The 23,450-nt window shown below is 43.9% G+C and overlaps 1 long non-coding RNA gene across 4 annotated transcripts; it reads right to left on the bottom strand.

The window, feature by feature from the left end:
* Positions 1 to 4,207: 4,207 nt before the first annotated feature.
* Positions 4,208 to 23,443, bottom strand: LOC128906026 (uncharacterized). Of its 4 annotated transcripts, none has more exons than XR_008465053.1 (7): positions 23,255 to 23,443; positions 22,392 to 22,517; positions 20,960 to 21,040; positions 17,083 to 17,299; positions 15,763 to 15,846; positions 10,834 to 10,972; positions 4,208 to 9,453 (listed from the first exon to the last, which is right to left on the bottom strand). It is a non-coding gene; the product is annotated as an uncharacterized LOC128906026 (long non-coding RNA). The 4 variants fall into 4 exon arrangements; XR_008465052.1 differs by lacking the exon at positions 4,208 to 9,453 and adding an exon at positions 9,470 to 10,048; XR_008465054.1 differs by lacking the exon at positions 4,208 to 9,453 and adding an exon at positions 9,470 to 9,898.
* Between the last annotated feature and the right edge of the window lie 7 nt (positions 23,444 to 23,450).

The raw sequence follows: 23,450 nt of genomic DNA, 5'->3' as shown, positions 1-23,450 counted from the left end.
AGTCATAAAATACAGATGGGTAATGGCTTAACAATGAGGTCAGTCTTTGATTCATTAGCTAACAGCTGAATCTAAGCACGTATCCCGGTTTTGAGGCGCGCTGCTAATTCAAGCTTAAAAAGATGGGGAGAGTTTTACCCTGCACTCTGAAGTTTCTGCGGAGTTGCACTGGATCCTGGGTTTCACTTAGATTTTGTATCTTTTCTCAACGATCTGAAGAGTTTTGTTTCTTGAAAGAATACGGCTGGTAATCCTGAGTAAAAAACATACTGAAATGCCATAAGCTTTTTTGGAGGGGGTGGAGCTTAAACTTCAAACCCACTGGGTCAGCCACTGGAGCTGTGTAAATTTGCACCAGGATCTGACCATTCGCATTTTAATCCCACGTTGTGCAAGAATGTGCGGAGAGGAGTGCCGTCACAGAAAAGCCTGCTTTCACCTACTAAAAACAGCATCGACGTGCTCCGAAAGCAGGCATGAAACTAGAGACAGAATTTCCTCTTTTAATCTCCCAACTGCAGTCGCAACTGTACTTCCCTGCTTCAGAACTTCCCTCTGCCTGCAGTCCAAAAAGCCCCCATCCATCCCTCCCCTGGCTCTTCCCCAGCTGTTTCTTGAAACATCTAGTCCCACTTCCTCCCTTTCCCCCTTTCCTTTATCCCCCCCTGCCTTACTTCATCATCCACCTCACTTTCAAAAGTCCCTTCCCTTCCTCATCCCCCAAGGATACATATACGGTAGACGCTCCTTTAGTGATGAGCGCTCCATCTTGACTGGAAATCGTGACAGCGACTAACTCTGCTTTGTAAAATACAGGCGGCGTTTTACGGCCGACGAAGAACGAGGCACCCAGGGAGAGCGAGAGGGGCACCACCGAGAGGTGGGGGAGGTCATAAATGCTGCTTATTCACTTGGGCCTTTGGAGCATGAAGGAACTTGCTGACAGAGCAGGAAGCATGGAAAGTAGCACGGTAAAGGCAGACAAACATCCCAAGCGCATGAGAGCGTGTCTCCAGACCGGCAAAATACCTGCCGAAATCCCAGAACGAGCTACGGTTGCTGCCTCTTGCTGCCAGTACAAGCAAGCGGCCCTGACCTGCGACGTTGTGCGCCAGAGCCTTCTCGGGTCACCTTTGGGTGACTGTCCTGGCCTCGGGTGTGAAGAGGTTCTCTGGACTGTCCCAGAGCCATGACTCTAATCTTCTCTCCTCGATACAAAGAAATCGGAAAAAAAAAAATATAGCACTCTGTTGCCCAAAATGTAAATTTGCTGCCCAGAACAGTGTTTCCAGCAGACAAGTCTGTGACAGGTTTTTCCTTCCAGGATTCAGCTTACGGGGCTGCAATGGTTTTATAACACACGCTCAGAATCACTTTTATGTCCTATAATTTTCTATGCATTTTATTCAGTCTATTTTACCGTAGACTTACGATGAGATAGATAAACCCTTGTCTGTGAGCCTGTGGAAGAACACAGGAGAAATGGATTTACGTGTAACTTGAGCTCAACAACTCCTGCTGAACCAGTAAGAAATCCAGAAAAACACTTCTGAAAGTGAAATTAATCCAAATTGTCCTGAACTATGTTATTTTTTTTAAAATGTCCTTTTATCTATAAGTGGGGAGAAATAAAAAAGAAAGCAAGGCGACAAGGGAGACGACTCCGAAAGTTTGGTAAAACAGACTGCAGTAAACTTACCTTCCATTAGGGACTGCCCAGGTTTAATGGGCTATCTTCTAAAGAAAATAATAATAAAAATAATTTAAAAATCAATTAGCTTTTCCTCTCCTTATTGATTTTTTAAAGCATGCCTCCAGAGAGCTTCCACTTCCAGTATCAGGGCTTAAAAAAAAACCTAGGTAATGCAAGAGACAGTCTGAATGAGACATCAGCCAGGGACTACTAATCCAGGGCTATTTATTACTCAAAACCTTACAAAAGCAGCTCGTTTTTCTACACAGAAAATCTTGGCTGCATTGGAGGACACCGTAAACAGAAGATGCTGAGCCCGAAAGAGATTGTAACAGTGTAATGGTATAACAAAATTAGATTCCTTTGCTGGTTTTGCCGAGCTTATTCAAACTGAATGACCCTGAGGACCCAATCCTGCCCTGACTGCGGCCCGCCAGAGATTTGCCACACATTTCAGAGAGAACAAAACCAGCCCTTCAGGCACAGCACCTCTGCCAGACTTTGTTTCACACCCTGCCAAAATGTCATAGCTTGAATCACTTCAGTAGCTTGAGCCGTTTAAAACTGGACTGAACAAAACCCTGGAGAATAAGCTGCAGAGAGAAATCCTCCCCTGCGCTTTCCCTTATCTCTGCTATTCTGCCTCACCAGGTTACATGAATAGCAACCAAAAAGTGCAGAGCACTGACAGACACGGAGTCTCTGGGCGTTTCAGATGCTTCACAAGCTGTGCAAATACGAGACCACCATCCTTCAGTTCTACCTATTTGCATTGTGTCCAAGGTGGACTAAGCGGATCATAACACAAAGATTACAGAGTAGCTGACTTCAGATGTTTTGGAAAAACTACACTGAATTTGAGATATTTGAGATATGGCTTTAAACTAGAGCAGGGCAGGTTTAGATTAGACAATAGGATGAAGTTCTTTACACTGAGGGTGGTGAGACACTGGCCCAGGTTGCCCAGAGAGGTGGTGGAGGCCCCATCCCTGGAGACATCCAAGGCCAGGCTTGATGAGGCTCTGAGCAACCTGATCTAGTTGAAGATGTCCCTGCTCACTGCAGGGGGGTGGGACTGGATGGCCTTTAAAGGTCCCTTCCAACCCAACACATTCTATGATTCTATGATTCTATGATATTTCATGGCAGCTTCGAACATCAGTGCAGTTAAATTCATTTAAAGTGCAAAGTAACATACCCTGCACTGACCCAGCGCACACAAAGTATCATAAAAACAGCAAGATCATTCAAATTTGTGGAGCAACATTAACTCACCAAAAAGCTGGAGACGGAGCACCCGTTTTGATATTTTTGCCAGCTTTGATAGTTAATCCAATAGAGGGAGCTATAAAAGCTCAGAGGTAATTTGGCTGAGGACAGGGACACCGCTGATTTAATTATACTGGTTGGTCACACTAAAACCAAAGTTACACTGGAGATACAGATCACTTCAGCCCTGCCAAGAGAGCTGGCCCTGCAGAATTCCTTTGATATGATGTACATCTTCGTGCTCTCCAAATCGCCGATGAGTCAGGGATTGTTCTGCAGGACACAGGAAATCTTAATAAATTCATTTTATTGCATAATCCTTTGCAATTGCTTCCTAGCGTGTACCTGCAGGAACTGCAAAATAACAACATACAACCCCCTGAACTTCTTCACTGGCTGCCTTAGCATGCTGTGTAGCTTTGCCAAAAATGCCCGGATAAAACTGAGGTTTCGGGAATATGACATCTTCTGACTTTACATTCCTGTCAAGGGAATCAGAGGAGTGTCAAGTAGCACTAGTCATGGAAGAATAACTTCATCTAGGATCTTCAGTTTAGGCAAAATGCCCCAATGAAACTGGCAGTAATTTCTTTGATGAGGTTTCTGTCCTCAGTCTCCCCATCTTGTCTGGGTTTGTTAATTAACAGTTTTAGGGCTGGCTATTATGTTTTTCTTTTTGCCACACTTTCTGGGATAGGTAGAGATTCTTATCAAATTATTCAATTCTTACTAAATAATGAACTTCATCAGCATAAATTAATCACCAAACCGTCCTGTGAGCAGTATTGCCGATGGGGAAAATGAGGTAAGAGCTCAACCAGTAGCCTCAGGCCATGCAGCGAAACTACTGCAATTATGCTCCCTGAATCCAGGCATTCCTGGCTCCCAGTTCTGCTCTCAGACCAGATCGATCCTTCAAACTGTCTCTGAGCGCTTCCGATGACAGCAGATACACACCGAGAGGAACAGACCTGACCCAGTGCAGTCACACAGAGCCCTAAGCTTCAGCAGGCAGGTGCGCTACAGGGAAGAAACATTTCATACGGCCGTTTGCAGCGGGTTGGCGGCCTCTGTCCGAAGGCTTTGTGTTAGCAGAGAGCAGCCTGGCAAAAAACCATGATACTGAAACTTATTCTCTGTTGCCGGTGGCCTTTATCCCACCCAGACTGGAAGACGTAAATGGCTGTAAAGATAAAAAGGGCCTAGGGGCGTAAGGTAAATAATTTTCAAAGAACCGTGCAGAAAGTGCTGACGTGTGCGGACTGTGTTTGAAACAGTGTGGGAAAGCTACTCACGGGGAGCTGGGGTTGGGAACATTTAAGTTCCATGCTGGACAATGCTCTGTTGTGAAAACTGTGTAGGGAGGATTTCTTATTTTTTGCACGTAAGCCTAGATTTCTGGGAAGAGCACATTTAATAAAACCATATTCAAGAGGACTGTGCTGAAGTAATTGCTTTACCCCTTTAATTTTTAAGTGGTTACAAAACAATGAAGCTCTCAGTTCTTTACACTTCACAGGGGAGAACGTACAAAGAGCTGCTTAATCTCTTTCAGTTCAGCTCTTTTATTCTCATGGGTATCCAGTTGCAAGGTATCCGTATCAGTCTCGGAATTCTCAGCCGATGCCCAAAGCAAAGTGCATCCAACTGTAAGCTCTTGTTTTAACATGCTGTTTCAGGGCCGACCAGGTTTCAGCACGAGCATGTGAGGGTTGCTCTGCCGGAATCCGTTTGACATTGGCAGAGGAGCAGTATCACAAAATCCAGCAGGACTCACTCATTCTGATGATGAAATGCCGAGTAAGCGCTTTCACAATGCTGGGCTAATCTTAATGCTGATGTTTGCGATCTAGAAGGACGCGAGCTATACAACTGAAGTAGGCATGTCACCAAGGAAGATCGGAATGCTTCCTGATTGGTCTTCCAGATAATTATTTCATTTGCTTCTAACAGAGACTAGCTTGCAATTCAAGTATTATATGGTTTTCTTCGCTGCAAACTGCAATTAAGGAATCAGATGGCAAGATATAAATCATTTCCCAGGATCAGCTAGGAAAGAATGGTGAAGCCAGACAAACTTAGGGATTCAAATTAATTTGCTCCCTTTATTGCCAGGCAGTCTCAAATGCAAAGAGGAAAAAACCAACGTAAATATATTTATAAGTTAAGGTAATAAATTAACACCTGCATGCTAAATTAATTTGTTAAATTTGCTAAATTAAAATACTAAATTCGGCTCAGTCACTTAGCAACAGCTGCATCAGTTTAAGATGTTGCCATTCTGCAGCTGTTCGCCGTCACCTCGGGCTGGGACTCCCATCCCTCTCGCAAAGTCAGCAGAAGGAATGTGTGCCTACATTTTACCTGCTCCTCTCCAAAATCCAGCGTCTTCACTCAGATGCATCTTTATCAACCATCTACGAGCTTGGCTTTGTCACCAGGTAGAAGCCCAAGCACGCGTTCGTTCTGACAGCTCTGATGTGAAGCAGTAACCCGCACCAGAGGGGCAGAACAAGCCACAGCAATACTCACCAGAGTGTATCCATCAATGCCTGCAGCTAAGATGAAAGCAGAATTGCGAATAAGCATGAAAGTGCCCAAGGAAATAAGAACAAGAAAACTTTTACTGAGTTTTTGTCATGGTGTAACAAGTTAGGAATTACTGGGCCCAAAAAAAGGAGCCTAAAGGTTGGAGAACGCCTCAGGGGAAAAAGAGCTCTAGTCTTGGTCCAAGCTCTCTTGACTATTTAATTGCAATGCTGCTGCACCCGTGGTTATTCACTTGTTTCCTGATGTGACTGTGTGCGCTGTGGTATGTGTTCAGTTCAGCGCCATCCCCTGTGAAGCAGGTGTGCTTGGAGCACAGCTTCCAGACCACAACCCTCAGCAGATGCCAGCAAGGGAATGGCATCTGAGGATCCCGGGCAGGGTTAAGAGCAATACGGGAGCTGAACTGCTTGCCAAGACAGCATCCGGGCGGATGTGCACAAAGAAAATTCAGAGTTCTGCCAGACGGAAAGAAATCACTTGGCTGGTGATTTTGGAGGACCATGCTTGTGAACCTACACACCTAAACTCCAATAGGATATTTCTTAAAATTTAATATTTTGATCCTTAGATATTCCTATCAGGGAATACCACTGGAACAAATTACAGTCAGAGAAAGAGAACCTCTGTGGGCTGGTGTTCACTTTTTCATGTTCAAGTGGATCACAGAAGTGGCCTTCTGGGAGCTGCAGCATCTCCAACTTCACTGAATGCTCCTGGGGAGGGCATCATGTTGTATCTAGAGCAATGGAGGAAGACGGTCTGCCAGGGATCACCGTTTGCTGTTCATCAGGCTGGAAGTCCCTCAAACACCATGATGCTTTTTCCCATGCTGTCCTTCAAGAGGAAGAACTTAAGAGTATCCATAAGAATAACACTGCAGCCTCCTTCACATCATACTAAAATTTAGGCTAAGGAGGATGCCTTCATACCGCTCAGCCACAAGGACGCAGTTGGGATCCTGGAAATGCTGCTTATTTTACTAAGCATCTTCATTTTTCATTGTGTTGTCTCTCTTCATGAACAGAAAAAAACAGGAATCAGCCTTTCTGCTCTTACCCTGTGTATACACTGCACAGTCACAAGGGATGCCACAATCCCTTTGCCCAGGGAAGTGGTGGAGGCACCATCCCTGGAGGTATTCAAAAGCCGGGCAGACATAGTGCTTAGAGATATGGTTTAGTGATGGGTTTTGTCAGTGTTGGGTTGATGGTTGGACTTGATGATCTGAAAGGTCCCGTCCAACCTAGGCGACTCTATGATTCTATTCTATGATTCTAATCTCTGGCTGATGCATTTGAGATTTAAAAACCAAGCAGACAAAACATGCATCTGTCCCGGGCCATACAGTCATTCAAATTCTGTTAAATGCACGCACGTGAAAATCGTACCTGAGCCACATGTATCATACAGACCAACATCCAGGTTTCCATCCGATGTTTTTATCTGTACCAACCAACGGTGCGGCCATGGCTTGTAGGTACCACCATAACACTAATTATGAGTAATAATAGCTTGCCAAGCCCAAGCTCACAGCTCCAGCATGACACACACGCTTCCCAACTGCCTAATGGTACTGAAGAGAGCAGGAGTTATTTTGTGTTTATTTCCACTGGGGGCAGCCCATCCTTGTGTACGTATGGAGGAAAACCACCCAACATTGCAAATACGTGACTAATCTCTGGAACAGGCATCGTAAATATACCCAGGAAAAAGACCTAATAAGCTAAGCAGGCCTGATTCTCCTCCACTCAGTATCCTCCACAGTCCTTTGTGTTATGACATGGAGTATCAAGAGTTCATCACCTTTTTTAACCTCTGTTTTGTTCTGCACCACAGGTACATGTAGAAATCAGAGCTACGCCACTAGTAAGCCCACTTAAGCTTTTGTTAGCCTATGTAGGAACTGCATGTGGTTCCTTCCTGCTACAGGAGCTAAGTTTCCTTCAGCAGCCATTCCTCATGCATAAGTAAATGTGGCACAGAATATTTGTGGGGAAACATGAAAAAGAAGTAAACGGGATGCTATTCTTAAACAAATTCTGATCACAGATTGCCAGTGGCTATATTTTCTTCCTTGCTTTCTTCCCCAAATCCTGTAAGATAATGTGATGACTAAGAAGATCACGAAACCAGCAGCAGGTTATTAGGCCCACTTACTAAGGGAAAATAAATTTAAAAGCATAAATTTAAGTTACTTAAAAAAATAAATGAGCTCAGCAAGCAACTCTAATCCTCAAAAACTGTGTAGGAAATCCTCCGTTTCCAAAGTGTTTCCCCCTCCTTAGCCTTCCAGTTTTGTTTTGTTTTGTTTCGTTTTTTTTACCAGCACAGCTATTTGCAGGTGTTGAGGGTGAGCAGAAATGCAGCTGAAATCACTGCTTTGTATGGGCTGAGGAATGCTTCTAGCAGATTCCAACTAGAGAACAAGTCTCCTGTCTGGCCAGGCACTGTCAAATCAAAGACTCTGCTGTTTTACCTGACAAACTGTGTTGTTCTGCTGCCAAAACCTCCTTCTCCTTCTACACTGACCCTTTCCCTTCTGACTGTCCCAGCCTACCTGTCCTGTTCTTCACCCACTCCAACTAGTGGAAGAGAGCCCACCCAGTCCAAACAAGGAACTTGGATTTTCTGCCTAATTCCCAGAGCAGTTTTTCAAGCACATCCAGATTCTGGTATACAAATCAGGTAGGTAAACCCAAGACTACCAGAGAGATTTCCCTTTTAGGTCCACTCTGCAAACCACTTCCCAAACCAGCTAATTAAGTCTTGGTCTTCGTCATATAATACTAGAAAATTGACCTTTTGTAGACTTACAGGCACTACGGAGAGAGTGGAATTTGCACTTGCCCTGGACTTACCAGCAGACCACATCAAGCATTCAGTCACTCCATCCAGTCATAGCCAATTTAGCATATCCAAATCATGCAGGCCTCAAAAAACATGCACAACCTACACACATGCAGTGACGACATCCCGACATCTGCTACTCCTCAACCCAGATGGAACTTGGCAAACCCAGGATACGGTTCGCCCCCTTTGCTGCTTACCTGCACGTTTTCGGCGAGTCTTTTCCTTTGCAACCTGTTAGTTTGACGTAGATAATGTGGCACAAAACCAACCGGTTTAACGGGCTCACGGGGCACAATCATGAAAAATCCCAAGTAAGTAGGGAACTTTGAACTCGCCTGTTTACATCACCATTCTTACCATAATCCTCACTTTTGCCTGTTTTGACTCAGTTTTCTTTCTGGCAACACGCCAACTACTTCACTGAAGTCCTGAGAGATCACATTTTTCTTGTCAAAAACCAGTTATTTTACAAAATAAGAATATACCCTTATTCTGATACGATCTATTTTGGTTAACTCCTTTTACTTTTTACCTGATCTCCACTTGCCTCTAAATTCACCGGATTTGTTGTAAAGCTTCCACTTCCATCAAGGCCAGATTAGCGGGTCTGAGAGGCTTACTGGCTCAGCTGCGGTTTGCTGGTTGCTCTGCAGGTTGGCCAGAGAAGAACTAGCACACTTGAGACCTCTGTTCCACAGAGATTTGGGTTTTCTTTAAAGTAATTTGCCTTTTTGCTTGCAATGCAATCCCAAAGACAGCATTATATAGCAGCGAAATCACAATGTCAAAGTGTTACTTACACTTGGATCGCAAGAGAACAGTTTTGATAAGTATGCCCACTATTTTTGTTTGCTGTGGTGTCACCTTCTGTGGTGGGGGGGGAGGACACACATCATTAGGAACATCTACACTAGCACTTCTCCCTTATGTAACGACGTAATCATTTAAGGTGTGATCACTGGTACTTACTGCAGATCAAAAGAAGACAGCTGATGAAACCGAAGTTTGTCTGAGTGCGTGAGATGACTTTTCTTGTTATTTCAATCGGAACGGAAAGTTTTGATCCTGCAGTTCATCCACATGCCTGCGAACTAAGCCAAACTCTCCTGTCAGTCACAAGTTTGCCACACGCGTTACACCAGAGTCACTCCAGGTGTAACTCTACAGACTTCCACGCAATCAGACCACAACAAATTTAACCCGCTGTTCTCTTTTTCTTTAATTTTAACTAAATCTTTTATCCAGGCTTTTAGGATACGGCAGACCCTTAAGTGGACATCACAACCTCCCTGTATTAAACATATCAAATAAGTTTAAAGAAAGGGAAGATGGAGCTGCCAAAAAACGTACTGACTTTGAAGAGCTGCACCGGGAGACCTGAAGACCGCTGGAGCAGAACGATGGCTGGCATCCCCAGGGAGTGAGCTCCACAGACAGTCCTGACCTGAGGAAGCTCTATTTTCCCAGCTCAGTCAGAGGGGACCGCAGGATGAAGAACAAGACAGCCAGCCTGTCCTTGACCGCCTGCCTGCCTGCCTGAGGAGATGAGTGATGGTCACTCGAGCGTTTGCAGGGAAGACGATTCTAGCTGTTTAATGTGTTACAAAACCAAGCAGCTTATCTAAGAAATGCAGAGAAGCCAGAAACTTTCACGGTCACTACTGCGTGCCCAAATCACTCTGAGCTCTGTGGGAAGGAGAAGAATGGATGTCTTCAAAACCACAAGCATTTACAACGAAACAAAATGACAATCTGTATTGTCTCTTAGCAACACTCAGCCCGCAACATCCAGCTGGGAAGTTCTGACATGCCCCAGTGAGGCTTAAGGATTTTAAAAGGTTTTACGTTACAAATTATTACCAACCATCTTTATCACCACAGAATTGAGAGTCCTAAGGTGCTAACACAGGACAGTACAAATTGTTCAAAGATAACACGTCTCCGGTTCTGAAAAGCTCACAGTCTAAACAGACAAGTCTGGGGCTACACACCACTATTCGTGTTCCCAAAACAAAGTTCATACATCTCAGTTTTTTTCAAATTTGGCGCAAGTCAGTAGTAATGGAAACATAGGGGCTTCTGACAGCTATTCCATGTTGTGACTGCAAAGCCTGACAATCCTTGCCTAGGGCTTCCAGGCTCTACCTCTATACAAAAAATACACAACATCAATTAAACACACAAAAAGGACGTGAAAAGAACACTAATGAAATTAGCAAATCCAAGCATTCAAAAGCTAGGAAATACCAAAGCGAGTGTCAGCTGCACCACCTTAATTAATGCCCTTTGCATATATACCTTATAATGGATTTTAATTATCTTGAGTTGGTGCTGGCTTTCCACAGATCCCCGCTTCCTCATTTGGTTCACAAAAAGAACAACACTCACTCAAGGAGAGACTGGTGTCATTTTCTTTATGCATCAAATTTAGGTAGTCTGAGTTTTAAGTGAACTGGAAATACAGATCTTACCACGACGCACAAACTCATAATTTGGATATCTCAGGGATGTGGCAGTAATCCAGCCTTTGAAGCAACAGCAGCTCAACTCCTTTTTTCCTCCTTGTTTCATGCATGTTCCAATGCCATATTCACTGCAGGCTGGCCAAACCTGAAGACAGAAAATATTAATTTATTCTACATTTTTCTATTATTTTCATCATAATAGAACTTCAGCATGTCTTTCTTATTTTTATAATACCCTAGACAGGGGAGAAGTAATCTCTCCAGTCCTATAGGGAACAGCTCTTGCTCAGTCTCAGTTTCTCACTTCCTATACATCCTGTCATTTCTGTTTGGTTTGTCCGATATATTTGTCCCCACGCACACCAGACTGTTTAGGTAAATCTGTCTCTACTCCCCCACAGCCAATCCAACACTTTCATAAGGCCAGTCCTAGTTTCCTGTTCATGTCCCCTCTCTCCCACCATCTTCTCATCCAGTCTCTGTCATTCTCCCACCCACTGTTTTATTTTGCTGTTGAAGTTCAGGACAATCTCCCCAGAACATGAGAAGTGAGATTCTTTTTCAAAGGCTTCTGACTTGGCCAAATTTAGGTCAATTTTCACGGGCACAAGAGGCACAGTCCTAACACAAAGTCCATCCTCTTGCCAAACTGAAGAAACACAAAAGCATTTGTGTTTCTAAGATGTTTTAAAACTGAAAAACAACCTATTCTTCTCTTTTCATGCTGGGAAACAACTGAACAGCTCTGGCTGAAATTTCAGGGGGAGGTAGGGATGAGTCAGTTCAAGACAGAACCTTGGATGAAAAACATAAACGTTAATTAAAACTAAATAGGGAGCCTCAAACAGAGGCCCCATTACAACTGGTTAAAGGAAAATAATAATTTATATTGCAAATTATGCTTTTTTGTGGTCTCCACATGAGCTGTGATTACCCTGGTAAGATATCAGTCACATTTCTGAAGAAATTTCACTGAATCACAGAATGGTTCAGGTTGGAAGGGACCTTAAAGATCATCTAGTTCCAAGCCCCTGCCCTGGGCAGGGACACCTCCCACCAGACCAGGTTGCTCCAAGCCCCGGCCAACCTGGCCTTGAACCCCTCCAGGGATGGGGCAGCCACAGGTTCTCTGGGCAACCTGGGCCAGGGGCTCACCACCCTCACAGTCAAGAATTTTTTCCTGAAATCCAATCTAAATCTACCCCCTTTCAGTTTGAGGCCGTTGCCCCGTGTCCTATCATTACACTCCCTGATCCGGAGTCCCTCCCCATCCTTCCTGTAGGCCCCCTTTAGGGGAGTGGAAGGCCGCTATGACGTCTACTCGGAGCCTTCTCTTCTCCAGGCTGAACAACCCCAACTCTCTCAGCCTGTCAAATTTGCAAAGTTACGGTCTACTGACTCTTGACATCAGTTCATTAGATTCATCTCAGATTGTAAACACCAAGAGAGGGAATTAGGTTTTCACATGCACGAATACATTTTAAATACGTCTTGAATGCATTGCATCCTTTAGCATACAAAGGCTGCCTTTTTTTAATTTTTTTTCTCCACACTCTCTTTTCATCAGAACCAGCAGGATTCGTTTTCCATGGAGTATTACCAAGTCTAGTTTCTTGGTTCATTATAAGTCTGTGTCTTGGAATCTTAAGTATTTGTTATCCTTGTTACTGGTGGCTTACCAGTTTGAGATTGCGGAATTGGACTGGAGCGAGCGCTTTCACAAACAGTGACGCAGAACCCTACACAGCCAAGATTTCTTTCAAGTCCTAGCTCATAAAAAAGAAGCTCAGGCTCTGTCTCTTTAAGGTATATTTACTTATGAAAGAAAACATACATCTGTCTCCCTTTGCTGACCTTCAGTTTCAGTTTTGCTCTAACATGCAAGTTGGTTTTCCGTATCCTAGCTGGGCCTGATTTTCTTTTGGGGGGTTGGGCTGAAGATTCTGCCGAAAACAGACTAACCAAGACATGGCATTTCTGAGATCCTCTGTTTGATCCGCAGCTTAATTAAAATCCACTCTTCCCATTTATATTTATTGTTTAGACAAATTACGTAGGGTTAGTTTTCCTCTGGCACAGCCTAGTGAGCTCTGACACAACTGGTAACTTGATTTTGGCTTTTCTTTAAGATTGCTTCCCAGGTTTCTTGGAGGTTGTTACATTTCAGGAAGGAAAAGTATTAATGAGAGTAAATAAGCCCACACAGGTTTTAGCTGCAATTCGAGTAACGTAACTGACATCATGACTGGAAATGAAGCCCCGAATCATGAATGCTACTAAAAGCATGGGAATCAAAGCTTAAAATAAACGTGTTTCGTTTTTTTGCTTAGAAATCTTCTCCTACTTTGCATTTTACACTTACGTCTTTCCATTTGTTCTTGTGTCAACATTGTCTTTTACATTAAATAGGTCGTCTTTCTGCAGAACATTAGCTTGCTCCATGTATTCTGAGACAGCAACCAGAGACATTTTAAGATTTCATTTGCCTTCATCTGGGCGCATCTTAGCGCTGGTCCACAGTACGCTAGCAGCTGGCAACTGCATCCAGATGTTTTACCTCCACTCTTTCTGCAAATCTCCTCTTTTTAATCAACATTTTTTTCCTTAGGCCCCAGTACCTGCCTTTGTGATTCATACTATCGAACTTCACTTGATTTCTATTACCCCAATGCTCAAGGTTATGCAGTGCTTCCTATAGGAATTTCCATCCCTCCTTTGTTTTGATATTGCCTTCCAATTTTATGTCATCAGTAAATTTAATTAGCAGATTGTGTCTTGCCTGAAAATTAGCCCTGAAAATATTGTTCATTTATTGTTTTCATACATTTTGTTTGTATTATATTACTGCTTCTGGCTTCCTTATAAGCACTTGACAAGCCTATAACCACATAGATCTTATAAAAAAAAAGTGTTTATCTAAGCGGCACAGTTGTTACTGCTCCTGTCACTTTTTCCATCAGAGATCTTCTATCAATCAGCTTTAAAATTGTCATTGTTCAGAGTTACAAGGCCACTAGCCAGACCGGGAAATTGTGATGGCACATTAGTCCAATTCCAACTAAAATGAAACAAACTCATTTGTCAAGTTCATAATACTACCCACTGAGAAGAAAGGCATTGGTTCATGTTTCTCAGAACTATTTTTTCCCAAGATTTCTGAAAACTCATTTCAGTCACATACTGAATTGTTTTCTGAAATCCTGAGGGTTAGAAATCAGAGAAGGTGGGAGAAAATGGGTGTTTATAACAAAAAATTCCAATTCTGGGAAAGCAGTGGCATCACAGAAAATTAGCAATCGTCTGCAGTTATGCACTGGCTGAATCTGGCCAATTTTTGTTTAAAGGTGACATGGAAGTTCAGGCTTCAGAGGCTTTAATGTGGCACCTCTGCCCAGGCTAAAACTCATACAAAGGCAGAAACAGAATAATTGGGAAGTGGCAGGCTTGTCACAGAAGTCGTTTCAAAGATACGGTGTCTCGATGTTGTCTTTATAACAAGTTCCCTCTTATTATCTGTCTTGAAGGATGATTCCTAACATCTTACTGAAGAAAGAAAGTCTCTTGATACTCAGCGCCCTCATCTCACCCTCATGAAAACTTTCAAAGCTTCAGCTGATCAACGTTGGGTCCAGCATGTCCACAGCAAACAGCAAAACTATTGCCCTCCTTTACGGCACACCCAAGAAGCAGCAACTGAAGGTAGAAAAAAACAGCCAACAAAATCATACCCAGTGACCTGAGCACAGACTGTGCTCTCTAGACAGCAGCTGGGTTACACTTTCTGGTATCACGGTTCTCAGGTTTACCAATAACTTGAATTGGCTGCAGGGGGCACCCTGGGGGGGTCCGTACTTTCCTTTGATCTCGTGACCACGATACAAACTTGGGAGCCAAGAGGCCTAGATGCTGCTTAGTCGCTCCACATAATCCACAGCCTTCCTGTCATCTCAGGCAAAGCATTTAACTATCTGTTGATTTACGACCCAGTAAAATGAGTAATTTTCTACTGCATCATGTAACAGTGCTGTGAAACATACTTTTAATGTTCATGTAATATTGCAAGATCATTGCTATTACTAATTCTTTGTATTACATTAGGGTTAGAGATCCCATCTGAGATCTGATTGCTTGCCACACTGCAATGATAATCCATACACCCAAGTGTCCATGCTGTAAATTGACCAGTAGAAGGATGCGGACAAGCAGAACAGGAATCAAATCAAGACCACAACACAAATAATTACACAAAAAGGATTAGATTGCACTTCTCAACTAACATACCAATGTTTTGCTACCAGATTATCTCATCTCTCTCAACTAAATTATGACTACTGTATAGAAGAAGTCCACTCAACACCTCTTCTTACACTGGAAAAAAAATATACATTAAAGTACAAAATATAAGCAAACAAAAGATGTGGTAATACCCCATAGAAAAAGTACTGTATCTGCTTGAGTGAAATGAAAGGAACACAGTTCTGTTTCATAAGATTTAATCTTATTAAGCTTTCAAAGCAATTACGTGAATGCAATGATAAAGAGTCATGAGATGTCTCCTAGCGCTAGAAGCAACAACTTCACTACCATCAACTTCTGCCACGGGGAGCTAGTCACTCAAATTGATCTTCCTGTCTTAACGCTTAAGTTTTTCTTTGCTTCAGCTTCACGGCATCAGGAGCAGACAAAGAACAAATGCACCTTAGCGACAGGGGCTCCAGCAAAGATGAGCTTACAAAATGCTCTCTCTGAAGAAAACCACAAAGGACACACGCATGGTACCGCACAAAGGGAACATGTAAACATAAAACGAGGCATAAGTCAGAGTCATGTTCCTTTTCCACAGTTCCACAGTTTTTCCTTTGGCATCAGAAGCAGACAACATCAGAGCCAACTAAAAGTTGTGATCGTTCCCTTTGTATCTGTTTCTTCACTCACCTTTGGTCAAGCTTGCTGCCGCAGCTGTCTGATTCAAACCCTAAGATGGGTTGCCTTCTTTTTTCTCTTAAAATCTTTCATCACCTGTTCATAAAGAAAAGCAGAGCTCCCATTTGCTTTCTGAACTACGGCTATTGTATTTTTGAGGCTATAAGCAACATATGAGTCATTATCACTAACAACTGAGAGAGGGAGAACAAAAGACCTCACTTCTTTCCCACAAAGAAGCTTCTGGCACACTTGCTAACATACATCTTTTGATAAATGCTTTCATACTTGTCAAGCGAATGTGATGTCTGATAGCAGTTCAAAAGGGCACTTGGCAGGTGTATTGCCATTATCAGTGAGACGATTTATACTTGAATACACAGTGTACCTACAATTAAATTTTAATTCAAGAACTGCTTTGCCTGGGCTAAAACGCTGCTTTGGTCCAAAAAAGAACTACTGCTAGTACAAGCCCCCCTGCTCACACAGTACAGTGAATGCCACTCACAACCCAGGACAAAATCAAAAATGAGCGTGAACCAGGTTGAAAAGTCTTCACAGAGCTTCAGTCTTTCGCTAAAAGCAAGACAGCGTACTAAGGGACTGCTGGACCCCAAGTCTCTAACTCAGCCCAGCAAAAGACAAATACGTATTTAAATATATTTTAGTGCTACATGAAACAATACAGTCCCTCTTAACCTTCTTCCTAGCCTTGAAACCAGATTTGTACAAAAACACTGATTTGAGCCGCTGTAAATTGCAGTGGCACTTTCCGTGTTGGTTTTGCTCCGTGGCACTTTACAGAGTCAGGGAAAGCTAATTATCAGTGACAGCAACTGGAATTCAGTAACGTCTCTCTCTTTACAAGTTCGGCAGAATATTGTGTTTTGCTCTTACATAATTATTGTTCTCAGTAACACCCACAGGTAAAAAGATAACACAGCAATGGTAATTTTTGTTATCTATGGCACTATGCATAATAAACAGAGAATTCAGTTTGTTGTTTTGGAGACTGTTGTTCTAAATACGCTTGAAAACCAGCCATTTCGCCTCAGGGCCTTCTACTGTGTTTACAGCATTTACAATTCTTAGAAATACGGTTCTAAGTTATCTTAGATAACTAAGTAAGGTATGTTTATAAGCAATTTAAAAAATTGCACGCTGATCTCCTTCAGGACATCTTTACACTTCTATCAGGTATAACTTATTTTTTAATATTAAAATATTATTTCAAACTGATGGTGCCCTTGCAGGAGTAGCAACCTACTTGAAAGGAAAAAGAAAAGGGGATACACAGAGCGCAGAATTACAACAGAATTACTACAAACATACCTGAAGAAATATCATTAACAAATAGACTTCCGAGGCCACACGAGTAGGATGCTACCTGCTTTTAAATGCATATATAGCCCACGACAGGTGTAAAATAATGATCGGAGGAGCATGATGAGGCAGGGCATGTGATCCTGAAAAAAGAACTTGGGCTTGAGGAGACGTATCACCAGTGAGGAGACACACTACCTTGAAGGCCTGGCTCATTTCTGCAGACCTGGAATTTGGAAAAATATTTTGGAAGTTGGGTGCAACAGATATACTAAGACAATAAACCTTCACTTCATGGACTCCCTGTTCAATATAGGGACCGTGTTTTAAGGCAAACGGTTTGATTCTGGAACAAGCTTCAAAAAGATGGAAAGCAACAGTGTGTGAACAAAAGATGAAGGACTGCACACTGTGCAGTTTTTGTTAGCAAGTGCCACTTTACTGTCACGAATGGGGCTGTGGCAGCTAACAGCAACGCTTAAGAAAGGCCAAGCCAAGGATGATTTTGTATTACATCACCCAGAGTGGGGAAAAAAAAACCACCCAGAAATGGGCTTAAAATACAAGAGTCTTGAAAAAATGTGAAGCTTTTTTCTCTGCCTTTAGCTTTTTGTTTGCTGTAGCTTTTAGCCTTTTGGATTATGGCTTTGAGCTTGTCTTCAAAACCAGGAAAGTTACGTGCTTCTGGTTTTAAATCAAAACTGACAGATATAATCGCGTGAATTCAGGATCTTGGTCTGAGGGGGAAAAGAGAAATGTAGTGATGCTAAGAAATTTGAGAGCTTTGGCAGCATCAGTTAACGCAAGGGTCTTTTGTCAACAGGACCTGCCTTCAAATCATCATTTACTTAAAACTAATCTATTTGTGCTCCGGTTGTATTCAAAGTTTTCTTTAAAATCCCAAGTCTACACACTTCAGTAATTACAGGTAAGTTCCTACAGTAAAACATCTGGTTTTGTACAATGTTGAAAGATGTGTCTATTATTACGGAATAGTGATTTTATTTATATTAAATTGTATATGTCTTGTGACATCAAAGATTATGAACTCCAGGTAGTTGAGACTTCCTTTCTCCATGATTCATGTCATCAAATAAGATTGCTTGTTATATTTTTAGGAAAAAAAAGTGCTCCCCATCAAAGCTAGCAGCATGATCAGAAAACAAAAATCAGTGGGAGAACTCATTTACTGAGCGGGGTCGGCCAGACGTGACTGAAGAGAAAATAAACCTTCTGGCCCTTTGGTAGGAGGCAGTAACCTTTGGTAGCAGAGTGGGGGAACAGACGGGGGTAACCCCCCTTCAGTTGCTGTTGCCTAAACCCAACAGGGTTTGCAAATCCAGATTTTCAGTCTAGTGGATGGTCTAGTCTAGTCTCTGAGATTCCACCCACATCAGTAAATTAAACAAGTCTGGGACCATTCTCTGCCCCTGAGGCCAACTGGCAGAGGACATCCAACGTCTGTTCTATTACAGCCTCAAAAAGTCAGTGAAAGCACACAATCTGCCTACTGGGGATGGCAGGATGTATCCCTCAAACCATGCCCTGGAGTATTTTTGGAAACTGCTGATGGGCCCAGGCTAAAACCATGGAAGGATTAACGAGAATCAGGAGAAACAACTGACTACCAGTGCTCAGGAACATCCCTGATGCTGTTTAATTTGCTGGTATTGGCAGAGCTTTAAAGAGCCTGTACATTTTTCACACTTTGATCTGCACTAATACCCTCATGGGGTCCTTACAGCAATAGCCCACACATGCCCTATTTCTTGCCCTAATATCAAGCACCCTTGGAAATATTGTCTAAAAGCTCACACTCGTGTCTACCGAGCAATTCCCCCAATGTCATCATCCCCGAGTCTTTCCTATCGCCCAGGCACCAGGATTACTGTCTGCAGAGCCGTATAGGTACAGCGGAGCTTCAGAGTGCCCTCTGGTGCGAGTCTGGCACCGTTGTTCAACCGCTGTGAAAAGCAGACAGAAAGTGGTAATGTCATAGAATCATAGAATGGTTTGGGTTGGAAGGGACTTTTAAAGGCCACCTAGTCCAACCCCCCTGCCATGGGCAGGGACATCTTCAACTACATCAGGTTGCTCAGAGCCCCATCCAACCTGGCCTGGGATGTTTCCAGGGACGGGGCATCTCCCACCTCTCTGGGCAACCTGTGCCAGCGTCTCACCTCCCTCAGCATAAAAAACTTCTTCCTTAGATCTAGTCTAAATCTCCCCTCTTTTACTTTAAAGCCATTACCCCTTGTCCTATTGCTACAGGCCCTGCTAAAAAGTCTGTCCCAATCTTTCTTATAAGCCCCCTGTAAGTACTGGAAGGCTGCAATAAGGTCTCCCCGGAGCCTTCTCTTTTCCAGGCTGAACACCCCCAACTCTCTCAGCCTGTCCTCACAGCAGAGGGGCTCCAGCCCTCGGATCATTTTTGTGACCCTCCTCTGGACCTGCTCCAAAAGGTCCATGTCCTTCTTATTTTGGTGGCCCCAGAGCTGGAGGCAGCACTGCAGGGGGGTCTCCCCAGAGTGGAGCAGAGGGGCAGAATCCGCCCCCTCGCCCTGCTGCCCACGCTGCTGGGGATGCAGCCCAGGATACGTTTGACTTTCTGGGCTGCGAGCACACATTGCCAGCTCACGTCCAGCTCTTCATCCACCAGTGCTCCCAAGTCCTTCTCGGCAGGGCTGCTCTCACCTCGGCAGAGCTGCTCTCAACATTCTAAACCTCCACAGCCACTTGCTAAGAGAAGCTGCGCTGAAGCTCTGCTTGAGCTTACCAGGGCCTGTGCTCAAAAAGCTTTTCCTGTTTGGAGGCACTACTTCTAGTTTCTGTATCTAATTGATTTCCAGTGAAGTTTTAAATGTCAGTGGAAAGCTACTGATTTGTGGGGGAAACCAACTAAACCACAACAGGGAAAACGCAGGCACATGGATTCCCTGACACACAGTTAGCTGAGCTACGGACTCAGCTCCTCTGCAATTATTCATTAAAGTGGTTGGAAGCGTTTGCCAGCACCTTCCAGCATGATAATGCCCAATTTCATCCCTGCGAAACCCATCCAAGAATTCTTGGCATGTTGTTACCCTCTGAATGACTCAGCCTCCCACTGGAAAAGAAAGTAGCTCAGGGAATTTTAGGAAGGAAGAGCTCTGAAACCATACACAGAGCTAAGAACAGTTTGCTGCATAAGTGCTACAGAAAGAGCAGGAAATAGGGGAGCTTGGGCAGAGAAGGAAAGTAGGAATACACACAAACAGGAAAGAAAATACAAGCACTGATACATGTGTAAGGGAAAACGGGAGAAAAGGATGTGAAGTGACTCTGAGAAGGGGAGAGAAGAAAGTGGGGAGTATCAGAGAAAAGGAAAACTCTATACGTCCTGGAGTAGAGCAGGCAGGAGCATGAGGGAATCTGGTACGGAGGAGAGAGCAGACACGAGGATGACTTGGAATGAGACACAGAGCCGGCAGTGCCACGAGGAAGAAGAAACTGATGAGCTCCACTCGTTCAGTTACAAAAAACTATATGTTGTAAACTGACTTTTAAAATACATTCCAGGCTTGAATATTCGTTTTTACAAATTGCAAAATTATCTGGAAGTCCTATATTCTCACCTCTCAGTGGCAAAACACAAAATAAAGCTGCTATAGGAGCGCACCGAAAGCAATTGTTTGGAATGACACTACCCTCTGCTGGTCAAAAAATACAGTTATGCATACACCAGGAAGGTAAAATATTTGGAGCTGGTCATACAGGTAACTATGGCTTGCTGACCCCTTATTCATGTCATTTGCACCATCTGTCCTTTTTTAAAAAAAAAGTAATCAGTTCCAATCCGCACTTCAGTAATCCACCTCGAGACCATGCTGTTAAACGACACACCCACCTTATTAGTCTGTGCTTTAAAATGACACATTCATGACTGGTCAGAAACAGCCTGGCAATAATTTTTATGTTCTCGGGCAGTCTGCAAGAATAGGAACAACACGCATGTCTGTGCTTAGCTATGTAAACAAAGGAAGTAACGCAATACTAAATTCCCAAATTATTCCCAAATAAAACATAAAGCTACTACCAGCAATTTTCTGCTTTATCTCTCTGGAATATAAGCTCTTCAGAACTGACACTCACTTTTCGTGTGTGCAACATAGCTCCTAGACCAACAGACTCTAGTCTCTAGATGTCACTTCAATGCAAGTATTTAATAAAAACCACTATACAGCGTGTAGGAAAGAAAAATGGAAGATAATTTTTCCAAGTTAGTGCTGACCACATCCATGATGGTGTACATTGTCTCCAATTAATTCAAAGCAGAGTGCATAAAGCTGTGGTCAGAGAAAAAAAAAAAAAGAAAAAGAGATGCCTATATATACATATTAAAAGCCAGCTTTCTTAGCCTGATCCTTACTTCTAACAGGACATTCCTTAATTTCATCTGGAATCTTAAATACCTAAAGGATAACTGTTTTGTTGGGCTTTTTTCTTCCATATTACAGTTACAGAACATCATTGCTGAGAAAAGCAATTGCTTCTATTCAAGGTTTTCGTGAAGGTGCTTCCAGACTTACGTAATGAGTTAACACAGTCATGATGTCTCCTGCCTTGCCTCGCTCACATTTCTTGACATCTGATCTTGTACAAACAATAAAAGCCAAATATTAACCACTCTGCCATTTTCTCCTTTCCTCTCTTTACATTGTCAATGTTCATCTGCTGGGGTTTTTTCCCCCCTCCTGTTAAAAACATCCCTATTTCTTATAGCCAAATGACCCCCTTGGAAGCTGAGCCTCTCAGATACTCTTTTAGCCCCAGAATTCTTAAGACCGGATGGTCTCAATGGTTCTGTATTCCTGGAAATGACGAAGAGCTTGTCATGTTGCTCCCTCCTAGAGAAATGATTCTGTGTTTTGCAACTTTGATCTTTATGGTAGGCTGACCTTCAGCTAGAGGTAAGGGTTTGCTTTCATTGCTTGGAAGCAATGTATCTGTGTGTTACCTCCTTGCAAGAAATACACCGTGCAGACCTTGATCGGGCAAAAGTCATTCTTGCCAGGCCATAAACTGTCATCTTTGATGCCACCTTGTGGCAAAAATACGGGATCCTAGAAATACTCAGCATTTGTCCCTCCTTGCAGGTGCATTTAACTGCAGCACAGCGGGAACTGCTGCCAGCAGCGCGATAGTTTTACAGTTCATAAAAGCAGGATTTTGGCACTCCTAAGAATGCGGCACCAGTCAGTGATGGAGAGGACGAAAAGCAGGAAAAAACACCATAAACCACATTTATTCTTTCCGCAGGGTGGAAAGTAAAGCGGTACCTCAAAGGACACATGGCACAACCTTTCGTGTGCTCAGAGCCCATGCGTTTATTTCTCTCTATCCTCCTGCAAAACGCTCGCCGTGAGAGGTACAACCTGCCTCAGACATGTAACTGCAAAACAGCACTGCAGGGAGAGACGGAAGGAAAACTCAGCCACAGCCTAATAAGACAGGAAGCATTTATGCCAATTACCTCACACTAAACTCACCCTTTTCAGTTACTAGGCACAAAAAATTATCCTAAAGGAGGCCATGCCTATTTTTCAGGGCCGTCCCGAGGCCATTTGGCGCCTGCTACGAACACCAGCGTTACCACCTTCTGCAGCATGAGGACGCCGCCTATTTTTAGCGTTACTTCCCCTGGAGAAGCCCCAGAATCCCCCCCACCTGCCTCCTCCGGGCACTCTGTCGAACGCCTTTCTTCCAGTGGGAGGGAGAGACTGAATTAACCCCCACACCCGCCTCCAGCACGGTGAGGCTCCCGAGGAGAAGGGAAAACATTCCCAAAGCCTTCAGCCGGGCTGAGGCCAGCGGCAGCCGCCAACACCACCGCGGTTCTGCCCCCAGGGTGACGGGCAGGGGCCACTCCTCACCTCACCGCCTCTTACTTCATAGAATCACAGAATGGTTCGGGTTGGAAGGGACCTTAAAGATCATCCAGTTCCAACCCCCTGCCCTGGGCAGGGACACCTCCCACCAGACCAGGTTGCTCCAAGCCGCGTCCAACCTGGCCTTGAACCCCTCCAGGGATGGGGCAGCCACAGCTTCTCTGGGCAACCTGGGCCAGGGGCTCACCACCCTCACAGCAAAGAATTTCTGCCTGAGATCTCATCTAAATCTCCCTAAAGTATAAAACCATTACCTTGATCCACAGTCCCTCCCCACCTTTCCTGGGGCCCCTTGAGGGACTGGAAGGGGCTCTAAGGTCTCCCCGGAGCCTTCTCTTCTCCAGGCTGAACGACCACCTTCCCTTCCCCTCAGCACCAAGGGCGGGAAAGCACCAGAGGCTCCCCCGCCCCGCGCCCGGCTCCGTTCGCCCCCCGCCGGCCGCCGGGCGC

This window comes from Rissa tridactyla, chromosome 1 (genome assembly GCF_028500815.1).
Source record: "Rissa tridactyla isolate bRisTri1 chromosome 1, bRisTri1.patW.cur.20221130, whole genome shotgun sequence".
Taxonomy (NCBI): domain Eukaryota; kingdom Metazoa; phylum Chordata; class Aves; order Charadriiformes; family Laridae; genus Rissa; species Rissa tridactyla.
The sequence above is the reverse complement of the archived record's forward strand: the minus strand, read 5'-3'. Positions and strand labels throughout refer to the sequence as shown.